The following is a 16,370-nucleotide window of genomic DNA, read 5'->3' as shown; positions in this document are numbered from 1 at the left end:
AATTAGGATGTGCATTTTAAGAAAGTCCTTAGTAACTTTGAGAAAATTACTTTCTCTAGGCAAAGATTTAATTATCTTGTAGCAAGGTAACTTACCTTCAGACCACGTGATATGAGCACAACATCTCCTTTCTGTCCCTGTAGCCAAGCGGAGGCCCTCAGTCTGGTGCCCCTGAAACCACACTCATGTCTGTGCATTTACTTCTGCAGCAGTGCAAGAGGTTTGTGAAAGAAAGCCTCTGAGCAGTACCAGTTTGTGCGAAAATTTACCAAAGGCCAGTTAGTTCAGCTTTCAAATTAAAATGCAAACAACTCTCACATTACTGAAGTAGCACATGTATCCCAAAATTTCAGTGAAAGCAGGAACACAGTGCATCCTTTTGTACAAGGTCATGCTGGTCCAGCACCTCTCTCTCCCTGATGAGGCCAGGGAACATGGAGGCTCCCCAGGCACTGGGCAGGACAGCCTTCTTCCAGCTACTCACCTGCAGAGTCTGTACAAACACCGCAGAAGAGAGCAAGCTGGAGGCCGGTTAGATGGAGAGGCTTCTCTGGTGAAGTGATATTACTGAAGAGTGTGTGAGGGCTGAGATGGGTCCACAGTATGGTGGTGAGACCACGGGGGTAGGACACTGGAGGGATTCAGGCCTCTAAACCCAAATGTTCAATCTGGCACCACAGGGCAGGGACACTGGCATGGTGAGGAAGGACCAAGGGCTCAACCACAGGGATATTTCTTCTTGCAAAGAGCATAAGGCACTTGCAGGCCACGGTGGTGGGTGCGAAAAGTGCTGTGGCTCTGCTTACCCCTGCCTCCCTCCATCCCTTGGCCGGGGGGGGGCTGGAGGGCAGGCACTGCAGTGGTGCCAGTGTTTCATCAATCAGACTGAAAATAGCAGCTGGCCTTAATGCAGACTTTTTCTCTATCCACTTTTCTTCTAATCAGCTGCATAAAGGCCAATCACCATCTGTGCATCACAGAGCAAGACAGAACCACTGAACAGAACTGCCAGGTCATTTATTTAACCTCAAGAATTTCATCCTCTGACTCTGCTTCCATAAGAGATGAAAGGAACAGCCTCCAGCCAGGTTAGCCCCATAAGTGAATTAGCAGCACCTTCCATAGGCTTGCAGAAAGAAAGAAAATCACCAGAGCAGCACCACATGAGGAAGGGAACTTCTGGCAGCTTAGCTCGAGCTTTCTGAAAGAGCAGGAAGGCTGCAGACAAGCAGAACAGTCACAGAAAGTGGCTGCTACCATTTTTTAATACATTTTTCTCCCCTGGGAAATGTAGAGCTTGTTAAAGGGGGGATGCTGACAGCACTGACAAATGAAGGGAAACTGCTAGTGGTAGCATGAGATTTCACACACCCTCTGTCAAGAAGCTTTCCTCCATCTCAGAAGCCCCACTCAGAAGCTTACAGATAGCTGTAAGCAATAGCCCCATTTATACAGGGTTAGCTCCTGCCTGCAAGGGCTGCCCAGCTGTGTGAAAGCCTGTCCCTAAAGCTGTGCCCTGATCTCCCCCTTTTCAATACGTAACAGAAAGTCTCATAAAACAATGAAAGGACTGAAAGCTCGAACAGCATACTGATGCTGGTCAGGCACACCATGTTCACTGGAGCCTGAGGTCTCATGCAACACCAGCTGGAGCACTGGAGGATTCATCCTGCACTAAGCCCAGTCCCCCACTGTCCCAGGCAGCCACTTCATATAACCTCATTCACCAAACAATCAACCACCGGGTCCTTGCATTGTACTGCAAATGCAGTAAACAGGCCTCAGATGGGCTACAAAGCTCCTCCAAAGTGGAACCAAACCCCAGGTGAATGTCTTTCCCACCATCGAGAGAGCCAAGTGTCCTTTCCTTCTATGTTACCTGTTCCCAGGGACCCGTCACTGCCAATAGCACATGGTCCCATGTACAGGTACTCTGTCTCTCCCAGAGTACCTCAGTTTAGAACAAGGGTGAAATGCTTTCTTGAGAAGAGGTACTAGGTTTTCAGCCCTGGGAAGGTGTGGGAGAGCCAGGACCTGGTTAGCTGTCTCCTGCAGCATGCTCCAAACACCACACTGGCATGCCCAAGGCAACACTGGTGGTACCACCAGTACCTCAGAGCACCAGGGACAAGACATAAGTACCTCTGGGTTTCTGCAGCACACACAAGAAATAGACCAGCACCACTGTGGGACCATTCCAGGCTGCTGAGGAAGGTGCTCCACAGATCATAAGTATCGGTAGACCTCAAGGATGCCAGCATTTTTGTGTGTCTCTTGTGTGTAGTCAGAGCCCCAGTTTGACCAGTGTATATTTTCCCAGGGGATTCAAGCCACATTTGCAGCTCATCAGCCTATAAAAACACACCTATAATGAGAATATCTCTCAAGCAACATTTAATTTAATAGGTTGCATTTACAACAAACTACCAACATTAAAATGAGACAAGCTGGCAAACACACCAGCAGTACCCGGCACTCTGCACAGCATCCGAGATGGCCAGTCTTCCTTTCCAGAAGCTTATTTCCCCTGAAGAAGCCAGCTGCTGACAATGTCAAGCTCATCTGTTTTGAACATTAACTCTCTCTAATTCTCACTTTCTTGGTGGGCCTTTGCCATAGAAACCTCCCTTAGCAACAGGGAGGCAGAGCAGCAGCAGCTCCAGCCAGAGGCACTAATGAGGCAGCCCTGGTCCCTACACGTGGCACATTACCTCATGCCCTGCCTCCCAGACTTACCTTTTCCAGCAAGGTGTAACTAATGGGTGAGCATTTCCAGCAGAATCAGAGTGTGGGGCAGGAGGGAAACAGCTGTGTTGGAAACCTCTTTGGGACCACTTCAAAATCACCCTTCTATTAAGTGCATATGTCCCCTTTTATGACCCTGCTCACCCAAGTGAATTGCTTGCAGCTGTACAACCCTGGCACGCCAAGGCTGACTGTACACACAAGGTGTGTGTAGCCATGGGCACAGGGGGTGACGAGAGGAGCCAAGAGGAAAGTGGGGAGGGGATGAGATCCGGAGCATCTCAATGGGAGCTCAGGAGCCACTCTGCCTAAGTGAGAAAGAAACAAGCAGAATGGCTCAGGTGACTGAAAACCGTCCTGTGAGCTTCACAGGGAAAGAATACCATGGCCACAGCCCCATCCTGCACCACCACTCGTGATGCTCGCTGGCCAGCAGGCAATGGTCTCTGGTGTATCTAAGTCTAGGGGTACTGCTGCTGTCAGAGCGATGCCCAGATGCTGTAGCTCTATTCCTACCTCCGATTTCTGCTGTGTCTCCACTTAACTGCTATTCCTTTTACTGGTTAGAAAAGCAGTATTTGGCTGTTATGGGAGGAAGGCCGTAAAGAGAAAATCAGTAGCATTTATGATGTGCAGGGGCAATCCATCATCCCTATACTGCCACTGGTAGATGGTACACAGAAATGCAGGCAAGAAACAAATTCCTAACCAAGTGATGTCCAGGCTGTAAAAGAAGTGGTGAAGGATCAGGGACGGTGTTGCTATTGCTTCTGTATTATCCTCTCATCAGGTTTGTGCCTTTCTGTTCCCAATAGCTTTATTTTGACAGACAGATAAAGTAGGGTGCATGTTGCTCTGAATGTTCCACTTCTTTCAGGGCAATAGCTGACAGCTGCTCTGCAGACAGAGGTAAGCTGGCTCTGCCTGTGCTGCAAAGCAGGTCTGGAGTGGAAACATCTCACCAAGGGTGGTCAGCCCAGGTCCAGAGCCAAGCTAAAGCCAGTGCTGCCCACTTCCCTTGCAGAGCCTGCTTGTGTCCAACCAGCTTGGAGGCCTTGTGTCCTAACAAAAAAACCTCCACAGCTGCATCCTCTCTGAAATACCAGCACAAGGCCATGCACATACGAGTACTGAAATGGGTGCTAACCACCACAGTCAACTTGAGGAACCTGTAACTTTATCTTTCCATTCTCTGACTCATCCTGTCACAAACACACCATGCAAACACCGTACTGCTACCCTACCAGCATTACACTGTGACTCACTGGTAAACCTCCACTGCATACTTCCAATCCTACCTGCCAAGTTTTTCATTATCTGCTCTGCTGCCGGTGGAGTAACCATCTTGAGGAAGAGCCCTCGTGGCCTGCATCGCCAAACACCTCTCCTCTGCTCACCTGGCAGCACAAGGATATAATTAACTGCTAGAAGCTGACCTGAATTCACAATCCTGGCTTGTAGGGAATAGGGAACAACCAACTCACCCAGCTTGTCCTATTCAGTGGGAGCAAACACATTTATCATTATGGGTTGCAGAATCTGCAGAATTTTTGTTACATGTGTGATCACAGTTAGGCAGGAAAACACTTTTCTGGGTTGGTTTTTTTTTGTTTGCTAGTTTGGCTTTGCATTTTAACATTTTCTAGGTTTTACCCAGTGACAAACAATTCTGCTCTAAGAAGAACAAGCATTTGTTCGTGCCTCTGACCAAAACTTTGGCTCTGAGAGGGTTTAGATTAAAGTACATTCATTTGACACCCAATTGAGGAACCACAGCCTTGACTAAATGATTTATTGGGTGGTGGAGTTTTAGTTTAACCCCAGCTGGCAACTAAGCCCCACACAGCTGCTTGCTCACTCCCTGCGCCCCGGTGGGATGTGGGAGAGAATTGGAAAAGTGAGAAAACTCATGGGTTGAGACAAAGACAGTTTAATAGGTAAAGCAAAAGCCGCGTGTGCAAGCAAAGCAAAACAAGGAATTAATTCACTCATTCCCATCAGCAGGCAGGTGTTCAGCCATCCCTGGGAAAGCAGGGCTCCATCACACATACTTGGGAAGACAAACACCATCACTCTGAATGTCTCCCCCTTCCTCCTTCTTCCCCCAGCTCTATACACTGAGCATGACGTCATATGGTGTGGAATATCCCTTGGGTCAGTTGGGGTCGGCTGTCCTGGCTGTGCCCCCTCCCAGCTCCTTGTGCAACCCCAGCCCACCCACTGGTGGGGTGGGGTGGGGTGGGGTGGGGTGGGGTGGGGTGAGAGGCAGAAAAGGCCTTGGCTCTCTGTCAGCACTGCTCAGCAGTAACGAAAACATCCCTGTGTTATCAACACTGTTTTTGGCACAAATCCAAAACACAGCCCCATACTAGCTGCTATGAAGAAAATTAACTCTACTCCAGCCAAAACCAGCACAGGTCTGTTTGATCTTGAAGACATTTGGAAACTTGATTATATCAAAGGCTGCAAGTCTGTTTTCTCCTAATGTAAAGACATGAATCAAAATTTTTAGATTAATGCTTACTGAATTAAATAAAGGAATGTAATGGCTTTTATTTCACATGCAAGTATTCTCACACAGAGCTATAATTACACAGAAGAAGTTCATGGAAGAATCAAACATGCTAAAGATTAACAGTAACCTATCTTTCACCATCAGACAGAGAAAGTTTCAAGACTTAGAATATTCTTGACATAAAGTCAAAAGTGTATATTTGTTCCTAAGAAACAGGCCACCACCTAAACAATAAGATACACAAGACTAGGCAGTGCCTAATTGCCATGAAACTGCTACTTGCACATGCTCAGGTAGCTCCACTCAGGTGCAAGTACATCAAGAAAATGGACCTGCCTTCAAATCTGTTTTATCACCTGGGTCTCCATGTGCACGGCAGGTAATGCTAGCAGACCTTTGTTTCTGTGGAGGAAGGGAGCTCTGCAGGGCCACGTGTGCCAGAGCCAGCGCTTGCTCTCACGGGGAGCCACGCAAAGCAGGCACACGGCAGAGACAGCCGAGAGCTCCATTTGCTGCAGGCAGGAAACTCCGAAGACCTGTCTCATGTACAGAATGAAAAACCTGTAAATGTGATCTGACATAATGCCTGTCCTTACTGTTTTATTCTCATCACAGCCTCCTGAAAATGTTTTGTTTTCTTTCTTTTCCAAGAAGCATCAAAAAAAAAAAAAAGTGTAACTCTAGGAGTGTATTTGGAAATAATTTCTATCATTTTAATTCTGATAAAAGAAAACCACATTACTACTTTATTCCTTATATTTTTTGGCTCAAGGAAAGAAAAATTCCTGGTTTGAGTATAAATTGGCAGGGCAAAATCATCTCACCCTCTATGAGTTCTGTCTTGTCCTTTTGCCTTCTTATTTTTTTCCTTCTCCATCACTGCTAAGTTTTCTGAATTTTCAGCCTGCAGGCACGTAAGGTATTGGCAATGGTATTTTCTCCTTTGGTAGGCCAGCTGGAAAGAGCTGTATCTTCATGGGGGAATGAGAACAACGTGCATTTTCCTCCATCTCCATTTATCTTGCAGGTGCCCTGTTGGAGCTCTGCAGAGGACAAGGTCTCACAAGCAAATGGCTGAAAACCTCCATGTAGGAGAGGAGAGATTCCCCACTGCCTCTCCAGATCTCATGCTCTTCTTAGTCACTAAATAAGATGACCTTGGCCCTCTTAACCCACCAAATTAGGCTTCTGCCACCAAATTAGGCTTGATAATTGGGTTCAAGCTCTGATTTCCAATAGGGGGGCTGGGAAAATTCACAGCAACCTACATTTTCTGTGCACGTGGCTCACACTTTCTCCGTGGGCTGAGTACCAAATAAACAATTCAAATAGGATTCCAGTGGAATCCTAAGTAGCAGAAAGGAAGTAGAAAGAAAACAGGGTTAATGGGTGCACTGTTTATCCCTATATATCTCCCTGTTTATCTCTCAATTCTGACCCTTTGGAAAGTAGAGATGGAAATCACAGCTTGATTCATGGCAGTACTGATGGGGCTGCACCACAACTGGAGCACAGATCGTGCTGGATGGTGCTTACAGTGTCCCTTGTATGCATTAAACCTCGTGCTAAATGGGAAATCTCACTCCTTGGAGAGTTTGATAACTAGACAATCGCACTACATATTTGCGTGTGCTAAACAAAAAATTTACACTGATGTCCACCTGACTTCTTACTGGTCTCTGCATATCTATCCATCACTCACTTTCTCAGGTACTGTTTTATTCAAAGACAGCTACAGTTATTGTTGCACCTGCATGAAGCAGAGCAGCAAAGCAGCCAGGGCTCACGTGCCATGGTGATGGCATCAGTGGAATGGCCTGGAAAGAAATCTGCCCCCTCAGCAAGACTTACTTGCTCCAGAACAGCTCAAATTAGTCTGCTGCTGTTCAGCACATCCAGCAATGTCTGTCAGCTCTTGTCATTCTAAAAGGACACAGGTTTGCAGGGAGAGGGATGGTAGACATAGCCATGAGCCTCTGTTTTTTAATCAGTCGTTAACCAGGCAGTTAAACTGAGCAGTTTGCTCTGGAAACTTCAAAAAAAACCAAAACTCTCCCAAAATGAAGTTGGTCTGTTAAGTGCATTGGGGAGAACTTATTTTTATCTCTCAATTTTTTTAGAAGCTGTATTAAAGACAGTAAAAACTTAAACAGCCACATTACTCCAAACTGCTCTGGAGCATTTCTAAAGAGCTGAGATGCCAGCACAGCTCTTCTGCATCCTTCCCGGAGCACTAAGGAAGCTCTGATCCCCCTCACCACCCCTGCCAGCCCTTAACCAGGCTACAGGCAGCTCTGAGATAGAAAATCTTCCTTGCTAGCCAGGAGGGTTGCTGGAAGGTGAAAGTAAACCTAAAGAACACTTCAAAGTTGAATCTGACTTCAAAGAGCCCTGCTGGGGAACCTGCACCTGCAGCTTTTCATGTTTTTGTGTTATGTTTGACTGTTTATCATTAAACCATTCATTCAGCCAGCTCTGCACAATAAGCACTTTAATGGATCTTAGGCTGAAAAGAGTTCAGCCTGCAGACATAAAAAGTTAAAATGTAACCTGTCTTTCTTAAAGAAAGCTTTGATATACCTTAAAATACCATATTTTCAGAGGTAGTTACATATTCAACCTTTTTTCCTTCCTGTGGACTTTTCAAGACTTAATAAATCTATGAACTCCTATCAACCAAGCACAGCCGGTGCATATATTGGAGCATCTCACTAGAGACTACAATGGAAAACCAGCTCTGACGATCTACTTCTGCAGCACCATGTGCAGGGTCACACAGGAAAGTCTACTCCTCATGCATCTGTAAGTCTAGGAAGCTCTAATCATAGAAACGTCTACAAAATTTTCAACCAGCCTGATTCTCAATGAATCAGTGAAACTACTAATTTACACCACTGAGGACTTGGCTCAGTCTCATTAGATTTCAAAACCTAAATTGAAATATGTAAAAAGCTTTCTTGGCTCTCTGCCTATCCTTGTTATATAGCCTCCATTACCATAGTATTGGAGTGCTTCATGATTTTAAACATATTTACGTTCACAGTACTGCACTGGGATGGAGAAATGCTGGTTTCTTCCTTTTATAGGCTGGAAACTGAGGCACAGACAGTCTAAAGAGTCTGACCCATCGAAGAATACAGGACCCATAAGGAACAGGCTCCAAAAACAAGACCCTCAAACTCACACCTTTAAGTGTTTCTGAAAACTCAGACGTTTGTCTCAAATGCTTGGCACCATCATTGTACCTTCTGCGTGCCAGAATGCTGGAAAAAATAATCCATCAGAAGGTCAATGCTCAGGATAGAAAAGAAGTGAGATGCTCTGAAATTATGAAAGCAAGTCAAATCAGAGAATCCCATTTAGGGTAAAGGGGCACATCCACATCATTTATTCAAACAAATAGGCTTCTTTGGACCATGCAGAAATTTCGCCTTTCTCCCTTGGCATCAGCAGCACCCAGGCCAGCATGAGTCTACTGGAATATTTCAAACTTGCCTTAGCTTCTCAGACACTTAGTGAGCAAAGTAACAGAAAGTTATAGATGAAAGGGATATTATGTGGTTGTGTGACTGTCACATAATGGAATATTTTCTCTGAGTAATTGCATAATGGGCAATTTTGTGGGTTTATTGACTACCTCAAGATAATTTAAACCTCCATAAAAAGAAAGTGAAAATAAAAAATAACTTTTTTACAGGAAGATACCCTCTCACATAAAGAATGCTAGAAGAACATTTGAACGTATTTTAATTTTAACTTTTTTCAGAGAACATTGCAACATTTTAAAAGGAAGAGATTGTGTTTAGAGAGCGCAATTATTTATTTCATAGCACACAAGTTCTGAATGTTGTGCACATATGACATGTAGCCACATTCAGTATAAAAGTACTACAAATAATGGAAAGGAAAAGACCTGTTCCAAAAAATATTCCTGGCCACAAAAGAGAAGGGGATAGAGGATAGAGAAAACTTCTTTGTGCATCAGGTATGTCTCCTTGTTACTGTACTTACACCTATATCACCTACCTCCACTCATATACTTACCTATTTAAAAATCAGATAGATTTTTGCCCGAGATACTCCTGATAGAGGGCTGTTACAGAGCCACACCAGGGCCTTGCCAATGCCATCTAAAGAGCCAAAAAGCAGAACTTGCATAGAGTTACTTCTGGTTCTTGGAAGGGGAGAAATAGCATCAAGAGTTTCAACTATTTACCCTGGTCTACACTGAATCTCTGTGGCAGATCTGGAGTGTCAGTCTTGGACCTCCTGCCTCCCAGCCCTCTGCTTAGCTAAGTAATAACAAGTTATTAAACATCCCACTAATGAAAGCACTGAAAACACCCTGAGCCACAGTGTCCAGATTTAGGGACTTTTTGATTCTCTGATTTGCTTTATTTCCTCTAGTCTTCCCTTTTAAAGGAAAGATCAAGATCACATCTTTCTCAAGGTGAGGATTTTGTGAGCAGTACTATTGTTACTTTTGCTAGGGAAAAAAAACCCAAGCAAATAAAGACAGGCATAACTCAGTTCAGTTCTCACAAAAACCATATACAGTGGCAGGGAGCCAGTTCCTGATCGCATTTGCACTGGGGCAAAGCCATAGCAACCGCACTACTGAAGCGCGAGAGCAGCTCCTGCAGTACAGGAGCTGGGCAGCTGGCACAGCCTCCCCGGGTAGCGGTTTGCAGCACGATGCAGACAGCCGCTTTTGGCAAACAGGAAAGATCTAGATGGCTACTTCGAAATAGAAGCAACATGTTTATCCATCAGAAAAAGATTCTTCTGTCTCATTTAGCCATTTTGCTGTTAAGCTTTTCAAGCAAATTCCAGAAAACCCAGGTAATGGTTGGTTTAGGCTTTGATTTTGTATTAGAAGGTTTCAGAAAAGTGTTTCCACACTTTCTTAGGAAAGCAGACCATGGGACACTAGGGTACTTAAGCACTTGATTCAGCTGGACTTTGCTGGGTGCTTGGCTGCAGAAGGATGCCAGGGTCAAGCTCACAGCCCCTGCGCTCCCCAGCACAGCCACTTGGCTGAAGTCACTGTACGGAGCCGTCTGGGTGCCCTGCAGGTTTCGTCTTGGGCAGTAAATGGTGTCAGCTGGGAGATGTTCTGGGGAGCGCGGCAGGGCTCAGTGCTGAGTCAGACCAAAGGGGAATGACTCATCCAGAAACGTCAATGAAAGACGATATTTCTTCTCTCCAGGCTGTCCTTGTGCCTGCTTTTCATCCTTAAGAACAGGGTCCCTCTGCACCTTTCTAGATAGCAGCTGAACAGTTTTTAATAACACAGAGTTTCAAAATGCTGTTCTTTCTCGATGCTTCTCTCGTAGCAAATGCTTTGCTTTGTGCCTGCGACACAAGACACTGTGTGCCATTGCAGCAGCAGAAAGTGCGGCAGAAGCCACAAAGAAAGCTAGATGTAAAAGAGCGCCAGCGTTGGGAGGGTAGGCAGGCTGCTGGAATGGCAGACAGCCAACAGGACAGCCCAAATCCCACTTCTGCACAGCAAATGGATGTGCACTTGTCCCCTCCATGCCTCTCCAAACCACTTGGTGACTTGTTGTTTGCTCTAGGTCTGAGGTGGGAAGAGAGGGCAGGTTATTAAGTACACACAACCATTATATGACTGTGTCTAATAGAAAAAGTCATTATTTTTCATACTTTATGCTTTCAAGAAATCAAGCTTGTATATCATTGCAACAGAAGAAAGCACAAACAGCCTCAAGAGATACAGATACTACCATTAACTTGCCGTTCCCTGCCCCCTCGCTGAGCCCTGTAGCCTCTCAGTAGCCACTAAATGATGGGCTTACCTTTCAGGCTTTTTGCTCCCAAGATCTTGCATACACTTCCCACCATTTTAAAAGATGGAGCTAACATACATCTGGGTCCATTCTCTCAATTCACATAATCCTCCAGGCTTGTGAAGGTGATAACTTCTTTTTGAATAGCCTCGTTACATTGATATGTAGCATTTGTTCACGTGTGTTTGCTACCCAAATAAGGGATACCATCTACAAATACAACAAGAACAGCAGAGCTACATAAGAAACAGAAAAAACAGGAACTGAAGGGGATATCTGTGTCACAAATGGCTGTAAATTATAGCTTCAGTCCTAAGCCTACCAAAATAGTTGAAACACCTCATAGGCTCACGCTAAGGTATCTATCTGGCATAATTTCATGACCCATTTTACTTGACAAATCTGCAGAAAAACCTTTAATTCTCAGCAGACAAGCTTAGGTCAGAGACCAAAGAGTAGGCAACTACAAGAAAGTTGACTCTTATCCAGGACCTAACGACACTTAGGTTAGAGACACCAAATATCATGGCTTACTTGAGACAATCCCAAGTACTGGAAGCACGTTCCAGCTTTCTGATGATACTGGGATGTTATTTTGTACCAGATTTTAGAGGTGGTGCAAGGAAAAAGAAATTTGCCTGCATAATTTCATCCAGAACAGAGGAAAAAGCAAAACCCAGTCTCTCCATACAAGCTGCAGCCCTAGCATGTACTCATGCTCTATGGCACAACAAGAGACCTCTAATCTTTCCATCGCAGCACATGACTGGGCCTTCAGGGAACATTCTCTTGGTCTCTGTGCTGACTCTGAGAGTGTACTCAAGCGTAGCCAGCCACGGGAGTGAGGAGAGAGCATGTCATGCTTCTTGCATCCTCTTTTCTTTAGTCTGCTCTCCTTAATTTAGATAAACTTGCAAGTGTATGCTCACTGTGGGTCATGGCTACCCACCAACACATTGTTGGGATCCAAAGAGATAATAGTGAGTTTCCATGGACTACAGCATTTTTCTTAGAGAAGACACAAATAGTTGACATTTTAATGGTATAATTAGCAACCTCCATTCTAAGAATAGTCACAAGAAACAGAAATATGGAGTGGGAGCATATAAAATTTTATCAGTTTTGTCATGTCTTTGGAGAAAAAACTGTCAACTGGCCTCAATTTGTCATTCAAGTGTATAGTAAATGCTGGAAAGTATATATTCAGAACAGTTTTACTCCAGCCTCCTTAGAAACCTAAACAATTTTCCTTCCTCTGTCTTTGAACAGCAAAGTTGAAGTGTGAGACACCAGAGGTAAAAATTCTTTGGCAGTTAATTAATTAGCTAATTGCACTTAGATGACATATGAGAGCATTTAAGTACAAAGCAGCAGCATTCAGCTATAGAGCCAACCAGGGTACAGTATGTGCACGTTTGCGTAAAGGATAAGAAGTCGATGAGTAGTAATTGGCACTAGAATTTGCACAGGTTCATTAAAAGGAAAATTTTGTGCATCTATGGGGTAGAATGTTGGGGAAAAACTCCAGCTATGTGGGCTTGTATTAACTGGAGAGCTGTTAGCGACAAAGGACACAATTTGCAGCCAAGAGTCAAAACTTAAATCCAAACTTACTTCACTCCAAAGTAATGTCCTTTTGCTGCACCACTTGGTTGCATGTCATGGGGATGCCCCGCTATCTATCAGGCAAATTGATTATTGTCCAGGCTAGTGAAGAGCAGCTTGCCAGACAGCCCCCCCATGCAGCCTTTGCTCCAGTGCAAAGCAAGGCTCTAGAGACAGTTACCTGCACAGCATCCCAACATCAATGGCTGTAAGTCTGTGGTCCTTTGCTTCATCAATGCATTACACAGAGCCTGCATAGGCCAGTCAAGCCACCAATTTTTCTAGGTAGCCTAAAATTTAGGTACTCCATGTTCAGTATTGCAATGTACATGTTCCCTTAGGTCCATAATCTTAATCACCCTTCTAATATTGTGCTGTTGATGTGGGATTTAGGTTTCTTTATCACTTTTGTTCTTATCTCTCTTGTTCGGAGTGTGTAAATGCTTTTGGATTGATCCAAGTCACTGTTCTTTTCCTTCACAGCCTAACACCCGTCTTTATTCTGTGCATCTCTCTCAAGGGTCGATTAGACGGTAGACTTGGAATGGGAACTCATTGTCGTCTTTCTAAAAAAATCCTGATATCTTCAGCTGAGAGTGAAGAGAACCTGTGAGGAAAAAACAAACACACAGGAAAACAACAGAAGAGTACTCTGCTGAAATTCAAATATCTCACATGGTTTTTGACTCTGCTTGAAGATTTAAATGCACAGCTCATCAAGCATAATTATCTCATTCTGTTTGGAGTACTGTGTTTTCCTCCTTCTGGCCATGTGTGGTTCTTCCACCGCAGAACCCTGCATTGCAACATGGCCCTTTGTTCCCTTGTTTCACCTTGAGAAACAAAACCAAAAAAATCCTGTTTCCTTTAGGGAGCTATTTTGTCATGCAGGTTTTGAGGCAAACAAAAAAATGCAGGTCCGCTCTAATTTACTCTGGAAAACTAGCAAACATGTAGGGGAGAAACAGGCTGCACCTTTTTGGTATATAAGAATATAAGAAAAGGCTGGCTCAAACTAGAATGTCCTTGGCCAGCTCCAAATGTGTATATGTCCAGACTTCAAACAGTTTTGAGTGGGATTCTTGGCTAAGCTTGCTAAAAACACAAGGGCAACCGTGAAGGCCCAGGGGAGAGGCAAACTTTTTAAAATTCTCTAGACAGGAAAGGTGTCAAAGGCAACATCTTAACTTATTAAGCAGGGTAAAGATTTTGCTCGACAAATAGGATCCTTATATGACACACTCACAGTTTGTCTACGAAACAGATGTTCTCTGTATTTCTCTATGTAACTGTGATATCAAACAAGCAGATAACTTTCGCTCTGTCATGCCAAATCCCTATCAATGTAAGAGAGTTAAATTTCACAACACCACAGTTGCAGTCAGAGCTCTTAATAGGAGGAAACAGACCATAAATTGTAGCTGGCTTTTAGTCTTTCCACAGATCCAAAACCACAGATCCCTTGCATTCATCACAATAGGAATGGTATGACTTTTTCTTTCAGAAAGATGAGGGGTTTCTTTTGCACTGTTACTACATAACAGTGTTGATATTTGCCCAGGTGTTAAGCTTCAAGGCAAGTTATCTTCAGAGATATATGCTATTAGTCCAGGAAAGACAGTGATTTAGAATTTAAAATCACATCTTTTTCCTTTCCCTGTCATTCCCTTTCCTTGCAATACAGTATTTGTCTGCAAAAGTGCACTTCCCAAAGGGTCATATTAATATTAGGCCAACACCTTAACTGGCCAACGTTAGTTAATTTCAGTGCATGCACGTCACTCGAGACCAGCTGGGAAAACAGTCCAATAATACACCTCTATCCAACTTAGACTGATTAAAGCACAGTTTGACCTTAAAGATATATATTTCTTCCTATTACTAGAAATCTTGTGGCTCTGTAGGAGAGTAAACATTGCAGGGTTATTAAATTTCTACCTCAAGGTACAACTGTGAAGAATGGGTACTTAGCAACCAGAAACAGAGGAGCACAAGATGTTCCATCCTAATGGCGCATTTTGCAACGAAGTACAAAAGCTTACATCAACCTATAACACCTAGGCCAATGCAACTGATCTCCACAAACAGCTCGAAACTTGTCATTGACAGGAAATGACCAGATTTAAAAGTCTAACATGTCTGACAAATATAACTCAGCCCCCCAAATTCTGTGACATTTGTCTTCTTACCATCACCATGCTTTCCAATTGGATTTAAATGAGTAATCTCAGTTTTAAAAGGTTGGTTCGATATTTATGTTGGTTATTAAGGTCAAGGAGTCAAGAGATGAGAGCGCTAATTTCTACAAGCAGATTGCCTGACATTTGAACAAGACTGAAAATTCCATCAATATGGCACATTTTTCTTAGCAAAAAGTTCATGTAATTTCTCAGGCATTAATCAGCAGAAGTCAATCCCGAATGACGAAGATATGGCAAACACCTGGATGTTCTACACTACGTCATCCAGTCTTACCGGACTGTTTGTGCAAATGGGAGTTACAGATTACATAGCAGAAGGCAAATCCAGCACGTTCTCCTGTACAGACCTCAGATCCGGTTGGGGAAGCTGAATGGGAATCTGCTTAACGTAGGGGATGAATTCTGGGATGCAGCTAAATGGCCAGTCAGTAGAAGCCACCGCACGGGCACAGGAGAAGGAGCGAATAGGTTGGGGGTCAGAGGAACCTGCTGCAACAAGCTGTATCCATGTCTTCACTATGGCAACATAAGGTAGGCAAAAGGAAAGACTATTCTGGTCCCTGCACACTGGGACACTACACATCCAGTGAATGTAACCATGTGTCGGAGGCTGCTTGCTGTAAGACCAACCCAAGTTTCTGCCTATTGCCAGAACAGGGCACACAAAGCAGTCTACACATTGGGACACATTAGAGCCAGCTGAACTTCATCTCCCTTTAGCTGCAGCTTTTCCAAGCTTTGCTCAGCAATCAGAATATCCACCCTCTCTTCCTTCGCTGCCACTGAGTGTGAACCCTTCCTTTTTTCCCCGTTTCAGAACCTTCAGCCACATGAAACTAAAACACACTGAGAACCTTTCTGGCTTGGCAGGAGATGAGAAAATACACCCTAAGTGTGTATCATTCAAATGGTTACTTAATGAGTCTACTGACTTGTGTGGGTGCTGGAGTCAGAGGAAATAAAGGCTTTTAAGGCATCTTCCTGATTGTTCAGTAAATAGATGTATAACACCATGATGGTTCCTTCTTTATAGAAGGATGTTTGCGTAAAATTGTCATATATGTTAATAATCTCAGGGTGAAGTCAATTAGTCCTTTTAGAGAGTTAAGTTGAAAGAAGAAAGCCTTCGAAATCACTCCAGAATTTCACACATATGTGAAAAGTTGATGACTACTGCACTCTTTTGCTTCAAGAACACTTTTCCTTTCCAAGGTCCCCAAGAAATGCATATGGTGTTGAAAAAAACCTAACCTTCATCACCAGCAAATAAAACAGAGGAAGGAAAAAACTTATGGGGAAAAAAAACCCAAAGCAAAACAAAATAACAGTTTTAAACTGCTGATTAATTACCAGAAATTATTCCCTTCAGTATACTGGCTGCACAGCCTCTCTCTGCTATTGTGACTTTTTTCAATTTCTTAAAGTTTGATTAAATTTTTGGCTATGATTTATGGAAAGTATGTTAGCCTAGAGGTCCTTGGAGCAATGAAACAT

The sequence above is a fragment of the Phalacrocorax carbo genome, chromosome 7, assembly GCF_963921805.1.
Source record: "Phalacrocorax carbo chromosome 7, bPhaCar2.1, whole genome shotgun sequence".
Classification (NCBI taxonomy): Eukaryota; Metazoa; Chordata; class Aves; order Suliformes; family Phalacrocoracidae; genus Phalacrocorax; species Phalacrocorax carbo.
The sequence above is the reverse complement of the archived record's forward strand: the minus strand, read 5'-3'. Positions refer to the sequence as shown.